This window comes from Oncorhynchus gorbuscha, unplaced genomic scaffold (assembly GCF_021184085.1).
Source record: "Oncorhynchus gorbuscha isolate QuinsamMale2020 ecotype Even-year unplaced genomic scaffold, OgorEven_v1.0 Un_scaffold_1504, whole genome shotgun sequence".
NCBI classification, from domain to species: Eukaryota; Metazoa; Chordata; class Actinopteri; order Salmoniformes; family Salmonidae; genus Oncorhynchus; species Oncorhynchus gorbuscha.
Window position 1 is genome coordinate 77501 of NW_025746264.1, and position 25842 is coordinate 103342.

General features: G+C 45.7%; 1 pseudogene; it reads right to left on the reverse strand.

Annotated features, from left to right (window-relative positions):
- The window catches only part of LOC124023141, a 138134-nt pseudogene that overhangs the window by 77223 nt on the left and 35069 nt on the right, over positions 1-25842 (reverse strand).

The window sequence follows — 25842 nt, forward strand, 5'->3', positions numbered from 1 at the left end:
AGTGACACATACTAGCATATACTCACACACACAGGGTTGATAGTATTTACTGTCCCTAAGTCATACAGATCTAACAGGGTTGATAGTATTTACTGTCCCTAAGTCATACAGACCTAACAGGGTTGATAGTATTTACTAAGTCATACAGACCTAACAGGGTTGATAGTATTTACTAATTCATACAGATCTAACAGGGTTGATAGTATTTACTAATTCATACAGATCTAACAGGGTTGATAGTATTTACTAAGTCATACAGACCTAACAGGGTTGATAGTATTTACTGTCCCTAAGTCATACAGACCTAACAGGGGTGATAGTATTTACTGTCCCTAAGTCATACAGACCTAACAGGGTTGATAGTATTTACTAATTCATACAGATCTAACAGGGTTGATAGTATTTACTAAGTCATACAGACCTAACAGGGGTGATAGTATTTACTGTCCCTAATTCATACAGATCTAACAGGGTTGATAGGGACAGTAAATACTAAGTCATACAGATCTAACAGGGTTGATAGTATTTACTGTCCATAAGTCATACAGATCTAACAGGGTTGATAGTATTTACTGTCCCTAAGTCATACAGATCTAACAGGGGTGATAGGGACAGTAAATACTAAGTCATACAGATCTAACAGGGTTGATAGTATTTACTGTCCATAAGTCATACATATCTAACAGGGATGATAGTATTTACTGTCCATAAGTCATACAGATCTAACAGGGTTGATAGTATTTACTGTCCATAAGTCATACAGATCTAACAGGGTTGATAGTATTTACTGTCCCTAAGTCATACAGATCTAACAGGGTTGATAGTATTTACTGTCCATAAGTCATATAGATCTAACAGGGGTGATAGTATTTACTGTCCATAAGTCATACAGATCTAACAGGGTTGATAGTATTTACTGTCCCTTTGTCATACAGATCTAACAGGGGTGATAGGGACAGTAAATACTAAGTCATACAGATCTAACAGGGATGATAGTATTTACTGTCCATAAGTCATACAGATCTAACAGGGTTGATAGTATTTACTGTCCATAAGTCATACAGATCTAACAGGGGTGATAGTATTTACTGTCCCTAAGTCATACAGATCTAACAGGGGTGATAGTATTTACTGTCCATAAGTCATACAGATCTAACAGGGGTGATAGTATTTACTGTCCATAAGCCATACAGATCTAACAGGGGTGATAGTATTTACTGTCCATAAGTCATACAGATCTAACAGGGGTGATAGTATTTACTGTCCATAAATCATACAGATCTAACAGGGGTGATAGTATTTACTGTCCCTAAGCCATACAGATCTAACAGGGGTGATAGTAATAATGTTTCATATATTCTAACACTGGAAATGTCATGATTGAAGCAGGTAGACAAATCCATGTCAGGATGAAACAGTTCTATGTTAAGGTAACTGATGCCTATAGAAGCCTGTGTGTCTCTATGTTAAGGTAACTGATGCCTATAGAAGCCTGTGTGTCTCTATGTTAAGGTAACTGATGCCTATAGAAGCCTGTGTGTCTCTATGTTAAGGTAACTGATGCCTATAGAAGCCTGTGTGTCTCTATGTTAAGGTAACTGATGCCTATAGAAGCCTGTGTGTCTCTATGTTAAGGTAACTGATGCCTATAGAAGCCTGTGTGTCTCTATGTTAAGGTAACTGATGCCTATAGAAGCCTGTGTGTCTCTATGTTAAGGTAACTGATGCCTATAGAAGCCTGTGCCCCCCGCAGTGTGTGAGAGTTTGTGTTCCACCCCCCCCTGCAGTGTGTGAGCGTTTGTGTTCCACCCCCCCTGCAGTGTGTGAGAGTTTGTGTTCCACCCCCCTGCAGTGTGTGATAGTTTGTGTTCCACCCCCTGCAGTGTGTGATAGTTTGTGTTCCACCCCCTGCAGTGTGTGAGAGTTTGTGTTCCACCCCCCTGCAGTGTGTGAGAGTTTGTGTTCCACCCCCCCTGCAGTGTGTGAGAGTTTGTGTTCCACCCCCCTGCAGTGTGTGAGAGTTTGTGTTCCACCCCCACCCCCCCTGCAGTATGTGAGAGTTTGTGTTCCCCCCCACCCCCCTGCAGTGTGTGAGAGTTTGTGTAAGTCGCTCTGGATAAGAGCGTCTGCTAAATGACTTAAATGTAATGTGTTCCACCCCCTCCCCCTGCAGTGTGTGAGTTTGTGTTCCACCCCCCTGCAGTGTGTGAGAGTTTGTGTTCCACCCCCACCCCCTGCAGTGTGTGAGAGTTTGTGTTCCATCCCCACCCCCCTGCAGTGTGTGAGAGTTTGTGTTCCACCCCCACCCCCTTGCAGTGTGTGAGAGTTTGTGTTCCATCCCCCTCCCCTGCAGTGTGTGAGAGTTTGTGTTCCATCCCCTCCCCTGCAGTGTGTGAGAGTTTGTGTTCCATCCCCCTCCCCTGCAGTGTGTGAGAGTTTGTGTTCCATCCCCCTCCCCTGCAGTGTGTGAGAGTTTGTGTTCCATCCCCCTCCCCTGCAGTGTGTGAGAGTTTGTGTTCCATCCCCCTCCCCTGCAGTGTGTGAGAGTTTGTGTGCTGTGTTTGTCCCCCTGGACTTGGTGTCCTGCTGTTGGAGGTGAGTGGGTGCGTGTGGTTTGTTTACTGTCAGCGAGAGCCAGCCACCAACTCCAGGGCTATGTGTACACAATGCACCCTAACTCCACAGTAGACAGGAATATTAATGTGTACATAATGGCCCCTAACTCCACAGTAGATAGGAATGTGAATGGGTACATAATGGCCCCTAACTCCACAGTAGATAGGAATGTGAATGGGTACATAATGGCCCCTAACTCCACAGTAGATAGGAATGTGAATGGGTACATAATGGCCCCTAACTCCACAGTAGATAGGAATGTGAATGGGTACATAATGGCCCCTAACTCTACAGTAGACAGAGCGACAGTCGCCTCAGGTTCTCTGAGCTGCACATGAGTTATCCCCAGAGACAGACTTCACCAGCCTTGTGTTGGTGTCTGGGGGCGTGTGTGCATGCATGTTTAGATCCTCCAGGACAAATCATCTCTGTTAGTTATGGACCGTAACACATTGAGCCTTCATCCTTTCTCCCTCACAGTCTCTCACTCCACTAACAGGTAAATGATGCATATTCTACTCCTCCACGGACTCACTCAAGGAATACAACATTCTATCCATCATTACACTGTTACAACCCCGGGGACACTTCCAGAACAGGAAAGTAGAGAGTTCCTATTGGATATCATTACTGTGATACCAACCAATGGCAACCATAGTCTCCATTGATGGCATGATGAAATACATTGAAAGTTCTCAGCAGGTATATGAAATCTCCTTCTCTTCCAGCCTCGTTCACCTGCTGTCCTTATTTCTGAGGGGACAGACAGAGGTTTTCCTACCGATACCTTTAGAGATGTTCATTTCAATATGTTCATATCCATCTACTAAAACGGCTTTTACAGCACGTGTCTTTGTTGCATATTTCACATTGATAAAAACAACTGAATACACTTATAATGGTAGCAGTCTTCATCAGATGTTCATAATTGATAGCAGTCTTCATCAGATGTTCATAATTGGTAGCAGTCTTCATCAGATGTTCATAATTGGTAGCAGTCTTCATCAGATGTTCATAATTGGTAGCAGTCTTCATCAGATGTTCATAATTGGTAGCAGTCTTCATCAGATGTTCATAATTGGTAGCAGTCTTCGTCAGATGTTCATAATTGGTAGCAGTCTTCATCAGATGTTCATAATTGGTAGCAGTCTTCATCAGATGTTCATAATTGGTAGCAGTCTTCGTCAGATGTTCATAATTGGTAGCAGTCTTCATCAGATGTTCATAATTGGTAGCAGTCTTCATCAGATGTTCATAATTGGTAGTAGTCTTCGTCAGATGTTCATAATTGGTAGCAGTCTTCGTCAGATGTTCATAATTGGTAGCAGTCTTCATCAGATGTTCATAATTGGTAGCAGTCTTCATCAGATGTTCATAATTGGTAGCAGTCTTCGTCAGATGTTCATAATTGGTAGCAGTCTTCATCAGATGTTCATAATTGGTAGCAGTCTTCATCAGATGTTCATAATTGGTAGCAGTCTTCATCAGATGTTCATAATTGGTAGCAGTCTTCATCAGATGTTCATAATTGGTAGCAGTCTTCATCAGATGTTCATAATTGGTAGCAGTCTTCGTCAGATGTTCATAATTGGTAGCAGTCTTCATCAGATGTTCATAATTGGTAGCAGTCTTCATCAGATGTTCATAATTGGTAGCAGTCTTCATCAGATGTTCATAATTGGTAGCAGTCTACAGATTGAATTGATTCCACAGGTAAGGCCTCTATTTGATTTTAAACCCTTTCAGAGGACTTAACGAGTGACTGAACACACCGATTCAGTAAGTGTTTATCTGTTGCTCATGAAGAAAAATGTCAGTCTTGGAGGTGTGGATTGATGTGGCAGTTACTGATGTGTGTCCCCCATGAGACACCATAGGAACAAAGCCAGTATCACTTCCTAAAAAGAGTCCGAATGAATTTAAGATAACTCAAGAAATCTGTCATTAATTTAGACGTTTTTGCAAAGGATCATTTAGTCGCGGAAGTTTACATCTACCTAAGGTGTTTGGTGCAGTAGGATATTTATCAATACATCTACCTAAGGTGTTTGGTGCAGTAGGATATTTATCAATACATCTACCTAAGGTGTTTGGTGCAGTAGGATATTTATCAATACATCTACCTAAGGTGTTTGGTGCAGTAGGATATTTATCAATACATCTACCTAAGGTGTCTGATGCAGTAGACCTTTTCTAATGCATCTACCTAAGGTGTTGGGTGCAGTAGGCTTTTATCAATACGTCTAGCTAAGGTGTTTGGTGCAGTAGGATATTTACCAATACATCTAGCTCAGGTGTTTGGTGCAGTAGGACATTTACCAATACATCTAGCTCAGGTGTTTGATGCAGTAGGACATTTACCAATACATCTACTTAAGGTGTTTGGTGCAGTAGGACATTTACCAATACATCTACTTAAGGTGTTTGGTGCAGTAGGACATTTACCAATACATCTAGCTCAGGTGTTTGGTGCAGTAGGACATTTACCAATACATCTAGCTCAGGTGTTTGATGCAGTAGGACATTTACCAATACATCTACTTAAGGTGTTTGGTGCAGTAGGACATTTACCAATACATCTACTTAAGGTGTTTGGTGCAGTAGGACATTTACCAATACATCTAGCTCAGGTGTTTGGTGCAGTAGGACATTTACCAATACATCTACTTAAGGTGTTTGGTGCAGTAGGACATTTACCAATACATCTACTTAAGGTGTTTGGTGCAGTAGGACATTTACCAATACATCTAGCTCAGGTGTTTGGTGCAGTAGGACATTTACCAATACATCTACTTAAGGTGTTTGATGCAGTAGGACGTTTATCAATACATCTAGCTAAGGTTTTTGATGCAGTAGGCTTTTATCAATACGTCTAGCTAAGGTGTTTGGTGCAGTAGGATATTTACCAATACATCTAGCTCAGGTGTTTGGTGCAGTAGGACATTTACCAATACATCTAGCTCAGGTGTTTGATGCAGTAGGATATTTACCAATACATCTACTTAAGGTGTTTGGTGCAGTAGGACATTTACCAATACATCTACTTAAGGTGTTTGGTGCAGTAGGACATTTACCAATACATCTACTTAAGGTGTTTGGTGCAGTAGGACATTTACCAATACATCTACTTAAGGTGTTTGGTGCAGTAGGACATTTACCAATACATCTACTTAACGTGTTTGATGCAGTAGGACGTTTATCAATACATCTAGCTAAGGTTTTTGATGCAGTAGGCTTTTATCAATACGTCTAGCTAAGGTGTTTGGTGCAGTAGGATATTTACCAATACATCTAGCTCAGGTGTTTGGTGCAGTAGGACATTTACCAATACATCTAGCTCAGGTGTTTGATGCAGTAGGATATTTACCAATACATCTACTTAAGGTGTTTGGTGCAGTAGGACATTTACCAATACATCTACTTAAGGTGTTTGGTGCAGTAGGACATTTACCAATACATCTACTTAAGGTGTTTGGTGCAGTAGGACATTTACCAATACATCTACTTAAGGTGTTTGGTGCAGTAGGACATTTACCAATACATCTAGCTCAGGTGTTTGATGCAGTATTTCACAAGTAAAAATGTGTGCGACGTGTTGTCTTGTGTAAACAAAGTCCGACCCGCTGTGCTACTGGGCAGGACTGTCTCACTGTCTGTGTTCTGCTGTATCAATGGATAGACCGTAATCACCACAGCTGTTTATCCTGTGTACTGGGCAGGACTGTCTCACTGTCTGTGTTCTGCTGTATCAATGGATAGACCGTAATCATCACAGCTGTTTATCCTGTGCTACTGGGCAGGACTGTCTCACTGTCTGTGTTCTGCTGTATCAATGTATCAATCACCACAGCTGTTTATCCTGTGGTAGTGGGCAGCTGTTTATCCTGTGGTAGTGGGCACCTGTTTGTCCTGTGGTAGTGGGCAGCTGTTTATCCTGTGGTAGTGGGCAGCTGTTTATCCTGTGGTAGTGGGCACCTGTTTATCCTGTGGTAGTGGGCAGCTGTTTATCCTGTGGTAGTGGGCAGCTGTTTATCCTGTGGTAGTGGGCAGCTGTTTATCCTGTGGTAGTGGGCACCTGTTTATCCTGTGGTAGTGGGCAGCTGTTTATCCTGTGGTAGTGGGCAGCTGTTTATCCTGTGGTAGTGGGCAGCTGTTTATCCTGTGGTAGTGGGCAGCTGTTTATCCTGTGGTAGTGGGCAGCTGTTTATCCTGTGGTAGTGGGCAGCTGTTTATCCTGTGGTAGTGGGCAAGTGGCATTGTAGAAATCAAAATAAATGTTTTGACTAATGTCGACTTTAACGAGAGAAGTTGGTTCTCGAGTTCAGTTCGGCTTGAAAGAGAAAATTCTAGCCAGGCAGAAAGGGTCTGGTCCTAGTTCTTGCCCATGGAGTTTCAGATAAGAAAATCAAACCTTAGAAGAAAACAGGACAGAATCCCCATTCCCCAGTTACACCTCTGTAGCATGCTAATACTAGCTAGCACCTGGCGAGGAGTGTTGGCCTTCAGTAATATGTATGGCAGTCAGGGCAGGTTAAGTTGGACCCTGGTAATAGATAAAGCTTTGAACCTGTCTGGAAATGCAGTTTTTTTTTTTTAAATGCAGTCTTCTGATGGTATGGAAAAGAAAACAGTATATAGTGTGTCTCTCTACCCCTGTGTGTGTGATAGGCATGGCATGCTGTAGATGATTATAATTCTGACTATGAGGATGATGATTATAATTCTGACTATGATGATGATGATTATAATTCTATGATGATGATTATAATTCTGACTAAGATGATGATGATTATAATTCTATGATGATGATTATAATTCTGACTAAGATGATGATGATTATAATTCTGACTATAATGAAAATAATTATAATTCTGACTATGATGATGATTATAATTCTGACTATGATGATGATTATAATTCTGACTGATGATGATCATAATTCTGACTATGATGATGATTACAATTCTGACAATAATGATGATGATTAAAATTCTGACAATAATGATGATTATTATAATTCACAAATGATGACAATGATAATTATTATTAGTATAATTATTCTGACTATGATGATGATTATAACGATGGTGATGAAGGCCCTACTAACCTTGGCGTCATTATTGTCTTCAAACTGTTGTCTGACAAAGCTGTCAAAGGCATCCCAGTGGCTGTCAGTCAGGTTACCCCCCACAGACCACAGGTAGCAGAACACAAACGTCTGACACAACACACTGTTCAGGTGCTTAGCTTCCTAGAACACACACACACACACGTGCTATGTTGGCCATATACCACAAACCCCCGAGGTGCCTTATTGCTATTATAAACTGGTCGACAACGTAATTAGAGAAGTAAAAAATCAATGTTTTGTCATATATATATGATATACCACATCTGTCAGCTAATCAGCTTTCAGGGCTCGAACCACCCAGTTTAAAGATGTGTATAATGACTGGTTAACATGTGGTTGTCTAGTAACATTTAGCCTACCATCTTGAGGTCTGGTCTTCCGTCTCCCAGCAGCAGCGCCTCCAACAGGCAGCAGAGGGTAGTGACCTTACTGATGTCCACCTGGCCCATGGCCTGGACACAACGCTTCCACACAAACTGAAGACCCTTCTCCACGTACTGCTCAAACAACGCCAACAGGTACACACACACTGCTTCAGGGAGCTGGGGGGGTAGAAGGGAGAGGAGGATAGGGGGAGACAGCAACAGAGAGGGCAGAGAGAGTGAGAAGCAGGGCAAGTTAAATGTATGATCAGGACATCAAGAAAAAACAGGTAAAAGTTGGCTTTTGAATTAAGATAAAGATCCATGTCAACCAATAACTCAATAGACAGTAATCAAGATAAATCATCTGTCAGCTATAACATCAGACACAACAGCAGATATAACCCATCTCTACACAAGAACCAAGATGGCGTAGCAGTAAGACGTCCTGACGTGTCGTGTCCCTTGTATATATCGTTTTTTTTCGTTTTTACATATTTTTCTTCGCATATCTTTTAAAACATTTTGCTAAACCTCAGCTTCCAAATACTCTCCTGCAACCCGCCTCACCCAATGTAGCTACTTTTCCTAAAGTATTTATATTTACTTCGGAACCGGAACCCTGAACTGAAGCTAGCCAGCTAACTACCAGCTATGCTAGCGGTCTACAGCTAACCGGTCATCAGCTAACCTTTTAGCTCGGAAAGCTCTCGCCAGTTCGAACAACGCGACCAGAGCATAACGGGCCTATTTATTTTTTTATCCCCGGATTCCCACCGCAAACGGAACATTTTTCAGCTGGATCTTCACAACTAGCTATCTAGCTAAACCGCAACCCCGGATGATTACTCCTGGCTAGCATTTCCACCCACTTAGCTTGAAGCTAGCCCGGCCAGAGCCCCTGTGCTACCACCGTAGCATACTCCTGGGCTACAATACCCGGACCCACGACCGGTCTATCGATGTCACCGCATGAAGAGGAATAAACAGACTCACCCCATCACGACGTCCCCCAAAGGCTAACTCTCTAGCCCTTGCTATCCCCTTTCTTGCTAATTCGGCCTGCTAACTGCTAGCTTGTTTAGCCCCGGTCCTCTAACTTACTCTCTCCAGAAATAAGTCTCTCACTGTTGCCGCCTGCTACCGACCCCCCTCAGCTCCCAGCTGTGCCCTGGACACCATTTGTGAATTGATCACCCCCCATCTAGCTTCAGAGTTTGTTCTGTTAGGTGACCTAAACTGGGATATGCTTAACACCCCGGCAGTCCTACAATCTAAGCTAGATGCCCTCAATCTCACACAAATCATCAAGGAACCCACCTCCTCCCAGCTGCCCACTGCACTGAGGCTAGGTAACACGGTCACCACCGATAAATCCATGATTATCGAAAACTTCAACAAGCATTTCTCAACGGCTGGCCATGCCTTCCGCCTGGCTACTCCAACCTCGGCCAACAGCTCCACCCCCCGCAGCTCCTCGCCCAAGCCTCTCCAGGTTCTCCTTTACACAAATCCAGATAGCAGATGTTCTGAAAGAGCTGCAAAACCTGGACCCATACAAATCAGCTGGGCTTGACAATCTGGACCCTCTATTTCTGAAACTATCCGCCGCCATTGTCGCAACCCCTATTACCAGCCTGTTCAACGTCTCTTTCATATCGTCTGAGATCCCCAAGGATTGAAAGCTGCTGCAGTCATCCCCCTCTTCAAAGGGGAGACACCCTGGACCCAAACTGTTACAGACATATATCCATCCTGCCCTGCCTATCTAAGGTCTTCGAAAGCCAAGTCAACAAACTGGTCACTGACCATCTCGAATCCCACCGTACCTTCTCCGCTGTGCAATCTGGTTTCCGAGCCGGTCACGGGTGCACCTCAGCCACACTCAAGGTACTAAACGATATCATAACCGCCATCGATAAAAGACAGTACTGTGCAGCCGTCTTCATCGACCTTGCCAAGGCTTTCGACTCTGTCAATCACCATATTCTTATCGGCAGACTCAGTAGCCTCGGTTTTCAGGATGACTGCCTTGCCTGGTTCACCAATTACTTTGCAGACAGAGTTCAGTGTGTCAAATCGGAGGGCATGCTGTCCGGTCCTTTGGCAGTCTCTATGGGGGTGCCACAGGGTTCAATTCTCGGGCCGACTCTTTTCTCTGTATATATCAATGATGTTGCTCTTGCTGCGGGCGATTCCCTGATCCACCTCTACGCAGACGACACCATTCTATATACTTCCGGCCCGTCCTTGGACACTGTGCTATCTAACCTCCAAACGAGCTTCAATGCCATACAACACTCCTTCCGTGGCCTCCAACTGCTCTTAAACGCTAGTAAAACCAAATGCATGCTTTTCAACCGATCGCTGCCTGCACCCGCATGCCCGACTAGCATCACCACCCTGGATGGTTCCGACCTTGAATATGTGGACATCTATAAGTACCTAGGTGTCTGGCTAGACTGTAAACTCTCCTTCCAGACTCATATCAAACATCTCCAATCGAAAATCAAATCAAGAGTCGGCTTTCTATTCCGCAACAAAGCCTCCTTCACTCACGCCGCCAAACTTACCCTAGTAAAACTGACTATCCTACCGATCCTCGACTTCGGCGATGTCATCTACAAAATTGCTTCCAACACTCTACTCAGCAAACTGGATGCAGTTTATCACAGTGCCATCCGTTTTGTCACTAAAGCACCTTATACCACCCACCACTGCGACTTGTATGCTCTAGTCGGCTGGCCCTCGCTACATATTCGTCGCCAGACCCACTGGCTCCAGGTCATCTACAAGTCCATGCTAGGTAAAGCTCCGCCTTATCTCAGTTCACTGGTCACAATGACAACACCCATCCGTAGCAGGCGCTCCAGCAGGTGTATCTCAATGATCATCCCTAAAGCCAACACCTCATTTGGCCGCCTTTCGTTCCAGTACTCTGCTGCCTGTGACTGGAACGAATTGCAAAAATCGCTGAAGTTGGAGACTTTTATCTCCCTCACCAACTTCAAACATCTGCTATCTGAGCAGCTAACCGATCGCTGCAGCTGTACATAGTCTATTGGTAAATCGCCCACCCATTTTCACCTACCTCATCCCCATACTGTTTTGATTTATTTACTTTTCTGCTCTTTTGCACACCAATATCTCTACCTGTACATGACCATCTGATCATTTATCACTCCAGTGTTAATCTGCAATATTGTAATTATTCGCCTACCTCCTCATGCCTTTTGCACACAATGTATATAGACTCCCTTTTTTTCTACTGTGTTATTGACTTGTTAATTGTTTACTCCATGTGTAACTCTGTGTTGTCTGTTCACACTGCTATGCTTTATCTTGGCCAGGTCGCAGTTGCAAATGAGAACTTGTTCTCAACTAGCCTACCTGGTTAAATTAAGGTGAAATAAAATATAAAATAAAAAATCTCTGACAACACTGTAGGTCTGTAACATCTGTCTGCTATAACATCAGAAACAACAGCAGATATAACCATCTCTGACAACACTGTAGGTCTGTAACATCAGACACAACAGCAGATATAACCATCTCTGACAACACTGTAGGTCTGTAACATCAGACACAACAGCAGATATAACCATCTCTGACAACACTGTAGGTCTGTAACATCAGACACAACAGCAGATATAACCATCTCTGACAACACTGTAGGTCTGTAACATCAGACACAACAGCAGATATAACCATCTCTGACAACACTGTAGGTCTGTAACATCAGACACAACAGCAGATATAACCATCTCTGACAACACTGTAGGTCTGTAACATCAGACACAACAGCAGATATAACCATCTCTGACAACACTGTAGGTCTGTAACATCAGACACAACAGCAGATATAACCATCTCTGACAACACTGTAGGTCTGTAACATCAGACACAACAGCAGATATAACCCATCTCTGACAACACTGTAGGTCTGTAACATCAGACACAACAGCAGATATAACCATCTCTGACAACACTGTAGGTCTGTAACATCAGACACAACAGCAGATATAACCATCTCTGACAACACTGTAGGTCTGTAACATCAGACACAACAGCAGCAGTACGAAGGATATAAAACCATTTAAAGACAGTTATCATAAAGACAGGGACAGTTCACAGGCTCCTCTTCTAATGATGCAAGAGAGAATGTGTAAAGGTTAGAGGTGACGAAGAGAGAATGTGTAAAGGTTAGAGGTGACGAAGAGAGAATGTGTAAAGGTTAGAGGTGACGAAGAGAGAATGTGTAAAGGTTAGAGGTGACGAAGAGAGAATGTGTAAAGGTTAGAGGTGACGAAGAGAGAATGTGTAAAGGTTAGAGGTGACGAAGAGAGAATGTGTAAAGGTTAGAGGTGAAGAAGAGAGAATGTGTAAAGGTTAGAGGTGACGAAGAGAGAATGTGTAAAGGTTAGAGGTGACGAAGAGAGAATGTGTAAAGGTTAGAGGTGACGAAGAGAGAATGTGTAAAGGTTAGAGGTGACGAAGAGAGAATGTGTAAAGGTTAGAGGTGACGAAGAGAGAATGTGTAAAGGTTAGAGGTGACGAAGAGAGAATGTGTAAAGGTTAGAGGTGACGAAGATAGAATGTGTAAAGGTCAGAGGTGACGAAGAGAGAATGTGTAAAGGTTAGAGGTGACGAAGAGAGAATGTGTAAAGGTCAGAGGTGACGAAGAGAGAATGTGTAAAGGTTAGAGGTGACGAAGAGAGAATGTGTAAAGGTTAGAGGTGACGAAGAGAGAATGTGTAAAGGTTAGAGGTGACGAAGAGAGAATGTGTAAAGGTTAGAGGTGACGAAGAGAGAATGTGTAAAGGTTAGAGGTGACGAAGAGAGAATGTGTAAAGGTTAGAGGTGACGAAGAGAGAATGTGTAAAGGTTAGAGGTGACGAAGAGAGAATGTGTAAAGGTTAGAGGTGACGAAGAGAGAATGTGTAAAGGTTAGAGGTGACGGGTCACATGATGATCTTTGATGTGTTGTGGTGGTTGATGTTTATGATGGATCTGCTGACACTGACAGTAGGAATACCATCCTAGCCATCTATATAGTTAGATACACCTCTGTCTTTGGTCTGAGAGACACGACATTCTCTGTGATCTTCACAGAACGATAACATGAGAATACAGAATTCCAAACAGGCTTGACTGAGCCCACAGCTACTTCCACAGAGGGACATTATGATTATGAAGACATGGTAGATGTATATTCGGAGTAGAGATGTGATCAGCGCAGGAAATCACCTTGTTAGTCAGGCCAGTGATCCAGGTCTGGACCATGTTAAGGAGACTGGTAAATCACCTTGTTAGTCAGGCCAGTGATCCAGGTCTGGACCATGTTAAGGAGACTGGTAAATCACCTTGTTAGTCAGGCCAGTGATCCAGGTCTGGACCATGTTAAGGAGACTGGTAAATCACCTTGTTAGTCAGGCCAGTGATCCAGGTCTGGACCATGTTAAGGAGACTGGTAAATCACCTTGTTAGTCAGGCCAGTGATCCAGGTCTGGACCATGTTAAGGAGACTGGTAAATCACCTTGTTAGTCAGGCCAGTGATCCAGGTCTGGACCATGTTAAGGAGACTGGTAAATCACCTTGTTAGTCAGGCCAGTGATCCAGGTCTGGACCATGTTAAGGAGACTGGTAAATCACCTTGTTAGTCAGGCCAGTGATCCAGGTCTGGACCATGTTAAGGAGACTGGTAAATCACCTTTTAGCCAGGCCAGTGATCCAGGTCTGGACATAGGGCATCCATTTGAGTTCGTTAGAGTCGATGTAGACCATCCCACAGCGAATCACTGTGGCTGGGGACGCCACCGATAAGTCCTGGACCTGAGACACACAACACAAAGGTTGCAGAGCATTTATAATGTCTGGATCTTTAACAAGTCACTATTATCTGTCCACAGTGACTATCCCGCTTGTCATCAACACTAGAACGCAATGAAGAGGAACCCCTAACCTATAACCCCTGACCCCTCTCTGACCTCAAACACCATGTGTATAGACGGGGTCAGTTTGATGCGTTCGCTGTTGGCCAGACACAGCATCTTGTTGTCGTCCAGGACCGTGTTCATGTTCTCAATCCACAGCGTCCACCGGACCGTCCGACACGATCCACTTGTGGTCATCGCTGGTGTCGTTGCAGGCCGCTCGCACGCTGAGCGCCATCAGGCCGTCACGCCACTCCAGGGTCAATATGTTCACCTGTAGGGGTCAGGGATGAAAGGTTAGGGGCTCATGTTATGCACATTGTGACCTATGTTTGTATATACACATTGAGTAAACGAGTGAGCAAGCGAACGAAGGATACATTGATTGAACTAATTGGTACATTAATGAGTTGGAGGGTTAATCGTTAACTAATCAACTGACTGTTTATGGATGGATTTATTTATAAAATGTGGTATTCACTTTTATTTATTCAGAGCAGCCCAATTGAGACCAGGGTCTCATTCAGTATAAACATCTTCTCACAAACAGGAAGAGAAATGTATATTACCAATAACACATGACCATAGTTAACAACTGGCAGTAAATTTGACTGTACAACCTGCTTCCTGGTATTTAGGGAGAGGCCAGATCTACAGTACGTCTAAAAACAGAAGCCCACTTTAAATCTGAGCTTTTTAACGAGCTCATCCATGTGTTTTATTAAACATTAAGTCTTTGCCAATCGAAATGCACAGATATGTATAGGTGGGAACCCGAAAGATGGGAGAACCATCCAATAAATAAATATGTATCCATCTGAAACAGTTAGTGAACAACGTGTATTTAGTCTTGCCCACATTAAGTACCAGTTTTAAACCAACCAGGGCATTCTGTAAGGTAACAAGGTCAAACATACCCTTGTAAAAGTGACCATCCTACCAATCCTCGACTTTGGCGATGTCATTTACAAAATAGCCTCCAACACTCTACTCAACAAATTGGATGCAGTCTATCACAGTGCAATCCGTTTCGTCACCAAAGCCCCATATACTACCCACCATTGCGACCTGTACGCTCTCGTTGGCTGGCCCTCGCTTCATACTCGTCGCCAAACCCACTGGCTCTATGTCATCTACAAGACCCTGCTAGGTAAAGTCCCCCCTTATCTCAGCTCGCTGGTCACCATAGCATCTCCCACCTGTAGCACACGCTCCAGCAGGTATGCCTCTCTAGTCACCCCCAAAACCAATTCTTTCTTTGGCCGCCTCTCCTTCCAATTCTCTGCTGCCAATGACTGGAACGAACTACAAAGATCTCTGAAACTGGAAACACTTATCTCCCTCACTAGCTTTAAGCACCAACTGTCAGAGCATCTTACAAATTACTGCACCTGTACATAGCCCACCTATAATTTAGCCCAAACAACTACCTCTTTCCCTACTGTATTTAATTAATTAATTTATTTTGCTCCTTTGCACCCCGTTATTTTTATTTCTACTTTGCACATTCTTCCATTGCAAAACTACCATTCCAGTGTTTTACTTGCTATATTGTATTTACTTTTCCACCATGGCCTTTTTTGCCTTTACCTCCCTTCTCACCTCATTTGCTCACATTGTATATAGACTTGTTTATACTGTATTATTGACTGTATATTTGTTTTACTCCATGTGTAACTCTGTGTTGCTGTCTGTTCACACTGCTTTGCTTTATCTTGGCCAGGTCGCAATTGTAAATGAGAACTTGTTCTTAACTTGCCTACCTGGTTAAATAAAGGTGAAATAAAAAATAAATAAAAAGATTGCAGCTCTAATATAGACTGGTCAACAGTTGGGTGATTGGCATACATCACACTGTCATATGCATACAGATGAATATTACAAGTTAACAGATAGACCAGTATTATTGACATAAATAGTAAAGAGAACAGGTCCCAGTACAGACCCCTGCGGTACACCTTTTGTAATATCCAGGAAACTAGACTGAACACCATCAGAGATCATGCATTGAGTCCTGTCTGACAGATAATTCTCAAACCACTTGCAAAAATCCTGACCCAGACCTATTTCAGTCAGCCTTTGAATGAGAATGTGACGGTCAACAGTGTCAAAGGCCTTGGAAAGGTCTATAAATAAGGCAGCAGAATGATTTTTTTAATGATCCAAGCTATTTAACACATCATCTAGAATAACCGGTGCTGCTGAACCGGTGCTGTGTCCAGGTCTAAAACCGGATTGGTTCATATTAAGAACAGTGGGAAGTTTAAAAAGTTATTCGCCAAAAGTTGGTCGGGGAAATTGGACAGTAGTTATCTAGGTCAGAAGGATCTCCTCCTTCATGTAAGGGGAGGACATGTGCCACTTTCCAGATCTTAAAGGAGAACACCAGAAACAATAGTCAGGTTAAAATAAAGGTCAGTGGTGCTGTAAGTGGAGCAGAGAGCTGCAGTGAGAAGAGGTCAAGAGAATCAGCCCCTATAGCTTTATTAACATCCGCAAAGCCCTCAGTACATCATAGACATCAAATGGTTGAAATGAAACGACAGTATGTGAGTCTGTTAGTGCACAGATGAATTGTCAGCCAGGCGTACCTCTCCGTAGAGCTCTCCCATGGTGACAGACTTGGGGTTGAGGACGTATGTCTTGACCGGGAGGTAGAAGGGGTTGTGTTTCCCGTGGCCAGCCTGCCACAGGGTATCCAAGGTATCAGACAGGATGGAGTAGACCGTGGTCTTCCCTCCACCTGTAGGACCCACCAACATCACACCATGACGTACTATCATGGTCTCATACAGCTGGATCACCTGGAGGGAGGGAGAGGAAGGGTTACAACCACACAGAGATCACCTGGAGGGAGGGAGAGGGTTACAACCACACAGAGATCACCTGGAGGGAGGGAGAGGGTTACAACCACACAGAGATCACCTGGAGGGAGGGAGAGGAAGGGTTACAACCACACAGAGATCACCTGGAGGGAGGGAGAGGAAGGGTTACAACCACACAGAGATCACATGGAGGGAGAGGAAGGGTTACAACCTCACAGAGATCATCTGGAGGGAGGGAGAGGAAGGGTTACAACCACACAGAGATCACCTGGAGGGAGGGAGAGGAAGGGTTACAACCACACAGAGATCACCTGGAGGGAGGGAGAGGAAGGGTTACAACCACACAGAGATCACCTGGAGGGAGGGAGAGGAAGGGTTACAACCACACAGATCACCTGGAGGGAGGGAGAGGAAGGGTTACAACCACACAGAGATCACCTGGAGGGAGAGGAAGGGTTACAACCACACAGAGATCACCTGGAGGGAGAGGAAGGGTTACAACCACACAGAGATCACCTGGAGGGAGAGGAAGGGTTACAACCACATAGAGATCACCTGGAGGGAGAGGAAGGGTTACAACCACACAGATATCACCTGGAGGGAGAGAGAGGAAGGGTTACAACCACACAGAGATCACCTGGAGGGAGGGAGGGAGAGGAAGGGTTACAACCACACAGAGATCACCTGGAGGGAGGGAGGGAGAGGAAGGGTTACAACCACACAGAGATCACCTGGAGGGAGAGGAAGGGTTACAACCACATAGAGATCACCGGGAGGGAGAGGAAGGGTTACAACCACACAGAGATCACCTGGAGGGAGGGAGAGGAAGGGTTACAACCACACAGAGATCACCTGGAGGGAGGGAGAGGAAGGGTTACAACCACACAGAGATCACCTGGAGGGAGAGGAAGGGTTACAACCACACAGAGATCACCTGGAGGGAGGGAGAGGAAGGGTTATAACCACATAGAGATCACCTGGAGGGAGGGAGGGAGAGGAAGGGTTACAACCACACAGAGATCACCTGGAGGGAGGGACGGAGACGAAGGGTTATAACCACACAGAGATCACCTGGAGGGAGGGAGAGGGTTAAAACCACACAGAGATCACCTGGAGGGAGGGAGAGGAAGGGTTACAACCACACAGAGATCACCTGGAGGGAGGGAGAGGAAGGGTTAAAACCACACAGAGATCACCTGGAGGGAGGGAGAGGAAGGGTTACAACCACACAGAGATCACCTGGAGGGAGGGAGAGGAAGGGTTAAAACCACACAGAGATCACCTGGAGGGAGGGAGAGGAAGGGTTACAACCACACAGAGATCACCTGGAGGGAGGGAGAGGAAGGGTTACAACCACACAGAGATCACCTGGAGGGAGGGAGAGGAAGGGTTACAACCACACAGAGATCACCTGGAGGGAGGGAGAGGAAGGGTTACAACCACACAGAGATCACCTGGAGGGAGGGAGAGGAAGGGTTACAACCACACAGAGATCACCTGGAGGGAGGGAGAGGGTTAAAACCACACAGAGATCACCTGGAGGGAGGGAGAGGAAGGGTTACAACCACACAGAGATCACCTGGAGGGAGGGAGAGGAAGGGTTACAACCACACAGAGATCACCTGGAGGGAGGGAGAGGAAGGGTTACATATAAGGATTATACATCATCACTAATTCATGTATTTTAATTTGAAGTCAAACTGAACCAAATTGAACGATTTTGTTGAATTATGTTTTTGTGTTTAATCTTGATCATTAGTAATGACATAGCAATCATTGATTACCTAATTATATAAAGCACTTTGAGGCCTACATTATGTTTATTTAAATTAATATATACGTTCAGTCAGTCAGTCAGTACCTTGTTGGTCATGCTGGGTAGGGTCAGTCAGTACCTTGTTGGTCATGCTGGGTAGGGTCAGTCAGTACCTTGTGCGTCATGCTGGGTAGGGTCAGTCAGTACCTTGTTGGTCATGCTGGGTAGGGTCAGTCAGTACCTTGTGCGTCATGCTGGGTAGGGTCAGTCAGTACCTTGTGCGTCATGCTGGGTAGGGTCAGTCAGTACCTTGTTGGTCATGCTGGGTAGGGTCAGTCAGTACCTTGTGCGTTATGCTGGGTAGGGTCAGTCAGTACCTTGTGTGTCATGCTGGGTAGGGTCAGTCAGTACCTTGTGCGTCATGCTGGGTAGGGTCAGTCAGTACCTTGTTGGTCATGCTGGGTAGGGTCAGTCAGTACCTTGTGCGTCATGCTGGGTAGGGTCAGTCAGTACCTTGTTGGTCATGCTGGGTAGGGTCAGTCAGTACCTTGTGCGTCATGCTGGGTAGGGTCAGTCAGTACCTTGTGCGTCATGCTGGGTAGGGTCAGTCAGTACCTTGTTGGTCATGCTGGGTAGGGTCAGTCAGTACCTTGTGCGTCATGCTGGGTAGGGTCAGTCAGTACCTTGTGCGTCATGATGGGTAGGGTCAGTCAGTACCTTGTGCGTCATGCTGGGTCGGGTCAGTCAGTACTTTGTGCGTCATGCTGGGTAGGGTCAGTCAGTACCTTGTGCGTCATGCTGGGTAGGGTCAGTCAGTACATTGTGCGTCATGCTGGGTAGGGTCAGTCAGTACCTTGTGCGTCATGCTGGGTAGGGTCAGTCAGTACCTTGTGCGTCATGCTGGGTAGGGTCAGTCAGTACCTTGTGCGTCATGCTGGGTAGGGTCAGTCAGTACCTTGTGCATCATGCTGGGTAGGGTCAGTCAGTACCTTGTGCGTCATGCTGGGTAGGGTCAGTCAGTACCTTGTGCGTCATGCTCGGTAGGGTCAGTCAGTACCTTGTGCGTCATGCTCGGTAGGGTCAGTCAGTACCTTGTGCATCATGCTGGGTAGGGTCAGTCAGTACCTTGTGCGTCATGCTGGGTAGGGTCAGTCAGTACCTTGTGCGTCATGCTGGGTAGGGTCAGTCAGTACCTTGTGCGTCATGCTGGGTAGGGTCAGTCAGTACCTTGTGCGTCATGCTCGGTAGGGGCTGCAGGTTGCGTTTCACTAGAGACTCCAGGATGGTGGTTTGGAGAACACCATAGTCATGTTCAGGGATGGACACGCCAGGGAACAGGTCAGACATGATGCCACTAGAGCAGAGACCACACAGACATAGAACCGTCATACACAGAAACACACACCCACAGAGCCGTCATACACAGAAACACACACCCACAGAGCCGTCATACACAGAAACACACACCCACAGAGCCGTCATACACAGAAACACACACCCACAGAGCCGTCATACGGACAAACACACGTCAGTAAGGCATGATGAGGCATGATGAGGCATGATGAGGCATGATGAGGCATGATGAGGCATGATGAGGCATGATGAGGCATGATGAGGCATGATGAGGCATGATGAGGCATGATGAGGCATGATGAGGCATGATGAGGCATGATGAACGATAACAGTGGAACATTCTATTCTTCTCCATAGTGCTGTAACATTAGCTGTGGGACACCATTGGTTTGTCTGTGTGTGTGTGTGTGTGTGTGTGTGTGTGTGTGTGTGTGTGTGTGTGTGTGTGTGTGTGTGTGTGTGTGTGTGTGTGTGTGTGTGTGTGTGTGTGTGTGTGTGTGTGTGTGTGTGTGTGTGTGTGTGTGTGTTCTCTCACCCAAAGAGCGCAGCATCGTCTGTGAGGAACTTGGGCAGATTGGAGTCTCTCAGAGCCCTGATCAGAACCACGTCTTCACTCAGGTGGGGGTTCTCTCTCTTCAGAGAGCTGTCGGGGGTCACACGCACACATAATACATTCTCTATAAATGTGGGGGTCCCTCTCTCTACAGAGAGCTGTCGGGGGTCACACGCACACATAATACATTCTCTATAAATGTGGGGGTCCCTCTCTCTTCAGAGAGCTGTCGGGGGTCACACGCACACATAATACATTCTCTATAAATGTGGGGGTCCCTCTCTCTTCAGGGAGCTGTCGGGGTCACACGCACACATAATACATTCTCTATAAATGTGGGGTCCCTCTCTCTTCAGAGAGCTGTCGGGGTCACACGCACACATAATACATTCTCTATAAATGTGGGGGTTCTCTCTCTTCAGAGAGCTGTCGGGGTCACACGCACACATAATACATTCTCTATAAATGTGGGGGTCCCTCTCTCTTCAGAGAGCTGTCGGGGGTCACACGCACACATAATACATTCTCTATAAATGTGGGGTCCCTCTCTCTTCAGAGAGCTGTCGGGGTCACACGCACACATAATACATTCTCTATAAATGTGGGGTCCCTCTCTCTTCAGAGAGCTGTCGGGGGTCACACGCACACATAATACATTCTCTATAAATGTGGGGTCCCTCTCTCTTCAGAGAGCTGTCGGGGTCACACGCACACATAATACATTCTCTATAAATGTGGGGGTCCCTCTCTCTTCAGAGAGCTGTCGGGGGTCACACGCACACATAATACATTCTCTATAAATGTGGAGGTCCCTCTCTCTTCAGAGAGCTGTCGGGGTCACACGCACACATAATACATTCTCTATAAATGTGGGGGTCCCTCTCTCTTCAGAGAGCTGTCGGGGTCACACGCACACATAATACATTCTCTATAAATGTGGGGTCCCTCTCTCTTCAGAGAGCTGTCGGGGGTCACACGCACACATAATACATTCTCTATAAATGTGGGGGTCCCTCTCTCTTCAGAGAGCTGTCGGGGGTCACACGCACACATAATACATTCTCTATAAATGTGGGGGTCCCTCTCTCTTCAGAGAGCTGTCGGGGTCACACGCACACATAATACATTCTCTATAAATGTCGGGGTCCCTCTCTCTTCAGAGAGCTGTCGGGGGTCACACGCACACATAATACATTCTCTATAAATGTGGGGGTCCCTCTCTCTTCAGAGAGCTGTCGGGGTCACACGCACACATAATACATTCTCTATAAATGTGGGGTCCCTCTCTCTTCAGAGAGCTGTCGGGGGTCACACGCACACATAATACATTCTCTATAAATGTGGGGGTCCCTCTCTCTTCAGAGAGTCAAAATCTCATATTTTTTCAATTAATTTTCAATACAATGAAAGGATAAGCTATTTACAGTATTTCAAATGTATTTAACTTTAAATCACTTCCTGAATTGACTGACTTCAATTTGGAATCGTCTAAAGGTCACTGAACTGAACACATCACTGGGTCGTATAAAGGTCGTGGAACTGAATAAATCACTGGGTCGTCTAAAGGTCGTGGAACTGAATACATCACTGGGTCGTCTAAAGGTCGTGGAACTGAATACATCACTGGGTCGTCTAAAGGTCGTGGAACTGAATAAATCACTGGGTCGTCTAAAGGTCGTGGAACTGAATACATCACTGGGTCGTCTAAAGGTCGTGGAACTGAATACATCACTGGGTCGTCTAAAGGTCGTGGAACTGAATGCATCACCGCGTCATCTAAAGGTCACTGAACTGAAACATCACTTTAAACACACTCACCATTTCTCTGTTACACACAAACACACATGCAGACACACACAGCTTGGTTGGAGGTTGTTAGGTAGAAGTGAATTCCTCTCCTCTCTCTTTACTCTTCCTGTCACCCTCCCTCCCTCCTTTCCGAGAGCTCGGCTAATCAAGGTGGATGAGGATTCCCCAGTGACTGTTCACCAACCCATGCATTAATAATGTGTGGTGCTGTAACACACACACCCACAGGGTGATAACGGCAGGCCCATTACATTGGATTTATAGCGGTAGTAAAAAGTGAATGAGACAGACAGAAGAGGGTGGCTCTAAAGGCAGTCAGAGGGCTTGTTATTCACACACCTGTAAAATGAACAGCTCAGCCCGTGACAAGACAATAGCTGTGTGAGTCAATCTGGGATGAAGCTTGATGGATGGGACAGACAGGGGACATTACTACCACATCTAGACCAGGAGGATCTGAATGATGCCAATCATATTTAATATGATGTTGATACAGTGTCTCAGTCCTTCCTGTCAGGGAGCTGTCGTGTGATGAGGAACGGGTCAGTAGACCAGGCAGGAGGTCATATGCTACTATCTTATTCTCTTTGAGTCAGCCTTGCAGAGAGGAAACAAGTCATTTCCCTTGTCTAGTCTGCTCTTCCTGTCACCATTCTGCACTGTGTCACTCAGCTTTGACAATAAGGTCTGTGTCCCAAATGGCACCTTATTCCCGATATAAAGCTGGTCAAAAGCAGTGCACTGCATAGGGATGATGGTGCCATTGGGAACGCTACCAAAGGTTTACATTTGCATAGAAGTGGCTGTAAAATGCATAAGGGTAGAGGGTTCTGGGTAGAGGGTTCTGGGTAGAGGGGGATCTGTAAACGGCACTATGAGGATACAACTGAATATCGTGTCAATCTGATTTGTACATAAAGTGACCTTTACCTTGTTTTTTCATAAGCCCAGAAACTGTCAGATACCGACTGGTGGTTTTGATTGAATAGAGTTCTGTTTTTCTCTCTGTGTCCTATCTGGTCACGACGAGTTCAAAAGTACCTTGTTTTTACCCCCAAAATCTAACAGATACCGGTTTGCAACTTTGATTGAACAGGGTGGGTACAACGTTGTGTCCTAGCCTAGACCAGTATAGAATAGCACCCCCTGTGTGTCCTACCCTAGACCAGTATAGAATAGCACCACCTGTGGGTCCTACTCTAGATCAGTATAGAATAGCACCCCCTGTGGGTCCTACCCTAGACCGGTAGAGAATAGCACCCCCTGTGGGTCCTACCCTAGACCGGTAGAGAATAGCACCCCCTGTGGGTCCTACCCTAGACCGGTAGAGAATAGCACCCCCTGTGGGTCCTACCCTAGACCAGTATAGAATAGCACCCCCTGTGGGTCCTACCCTAGACCGGTAGAGAATAGCACCCCCTGTGGGTCCTACCCTAGACCGGTAGAGAATAGCACCCCCTGTGGGTCCTACCCTAGACCGGTAGAGAATAGCACCCCCTGTGGGTCCTACCCTAGACCAGTATAGAATAGCACCCCCTGTGGGTCCTACCCTAGACCGGTAGAGAATAGCACCCCCTGTGGGTCCTACCCTAGACCGGTAGAGAATAGCACCCCTGTGGGTCCTACCCTAGACCGGTAGAGAATAGCACCCCCTGTGGGTCCTACCCTAGACCGGTAGAGAATAGCACCCCCTGTGGGTCCTACCCTAGACCAGTATAGAATAGCACCCCCTGTGGGTCCTACCCTAGACCAGTATAGAATAGCACCCCCTGTGGGTCCTACCCTAGACCAGTATAGAATAGCACCCCCTGTGGGTCCTACCCTAGACCGGTAGAGAATAGCACCCCCTGTGGGTCCTACCCTAGACCGGTAGAGAATAGCACCCCCTGTGGGTCCTACCCTAGACCGGTAGAGAATAGCACCCCCTGTGGGTCCTACCCTAGACCAGTATAGAATAGCACCCCCTGTGGGTCCTACCCTAGACCAGTATAGAATAGCACCCCCTGTGGGTCCTACCCTAGACCAGTATAGAATAGCACCCCCTGTGGGTCCTACCCTAGACCAGTATAGAATAGCACCCCCTGTGGGTCCTACCCTAGACCAGTATAGAATAGCACCCCCTGTGGGTCCTACCCTAGACCAGTATAGAATAGCACCCCCTGTGGGTCCTACCCTAGACCAGTATAGAATAGCACCCCCTGTGGGTCCTACCCTGCCATGACGAGGACAGACTTGACGGCCCTCATGCCGAAGTCGTAGTGGTCCTGTTGGGAGAGCTGCTCAGAACACAGCTTGTACATCTGGGTCATCTTTCGGGCCAGAGTCTTACTGGACTCAAAACCCTCAGAGTAGAGGATCACCTATAGGAGGAGAGAATGTAAGCATGGAGGGGGAGAAACGGAAGTCAATGATCTGGTCCCCAGCTACAAATGACCTCAGCATCGTAACACATCCCCAGCCCCACAGTTACCTCAGCGATCAGGGCATAGTTGGGCACCATCATGGCTATGGGTCTGAACAGGGCTTTGAGGTTGTCAGGGAGCTCAGTGCGTCCAGCGTAGCCTGGGTTCATAGTGATGAAGGCAGCACATGTCATCACCAGCTTGATCTCTCTGCCCTCAAACATGAACCTGGACAGCTACAAGACAGAGACCACATGACACGGAGGACTGAACCAGGTTGTGAGCATCTACCATGTCATTTACTAAGGTAGAGTACACATCATGGTGACAACAGGAACAGACGATTCTGTTAGTTAAACTACCTCTGTTACACTGAGGTCTGAAGAAACAGACCTGATATCCAGGCTTTAGTTTAGAGGGCAAACAACTTCTTCAATCTTGCCTGACTGGTGTGATGGATGGAGGTTAGAACTAGGAAGGCTGTGGGTGACCAGGTGTAGCTATACCTTGGCCATCTTCACTTTGTGGATGGTGGTGAGTTGTAGGTACCAGTATATACTGTATTTGTGATATATTCCAGCAATAAGGCCTGAGGAGATGGGGTTATTGGCCAATATACCACGGCTAACGGCTGTTCTTAAGCACAACGCAACGAAGGGTGCCTGGATACAGCCCTTAGCCATGGTATATTGGCCATATACCCCAAACCCCCGAGGTGCCTTATTGCTATTATAAACTGGTTATTAAAATAATTAGTAAAATAAACTTTTTGTCATACCGGTAATATACTGTCTCATATACCATGGATTTCAGCCAATCAGCATTCAGGGCTCGAACCACCCAGTTTCTAAATGTAAAGATATTGGGACAGACAGGGGAAAGGGGAGGGTATACCTTGGCCATCTTGGCATTGCGGATAGTAATGAGTTGCTGGGCGATGACAGACAGCACCTCGATGTCGATGCGGTTAAACTCATCAAAACAACACCAGGCCCCTGATTGGGCCAGACCACTGAAGAACTTCCCCATCATCTACAACACAGACAGGTGATTGGTTAAGCAGATAGCAGGACAGGATCCTTCATTATGAAGAAGATCCAC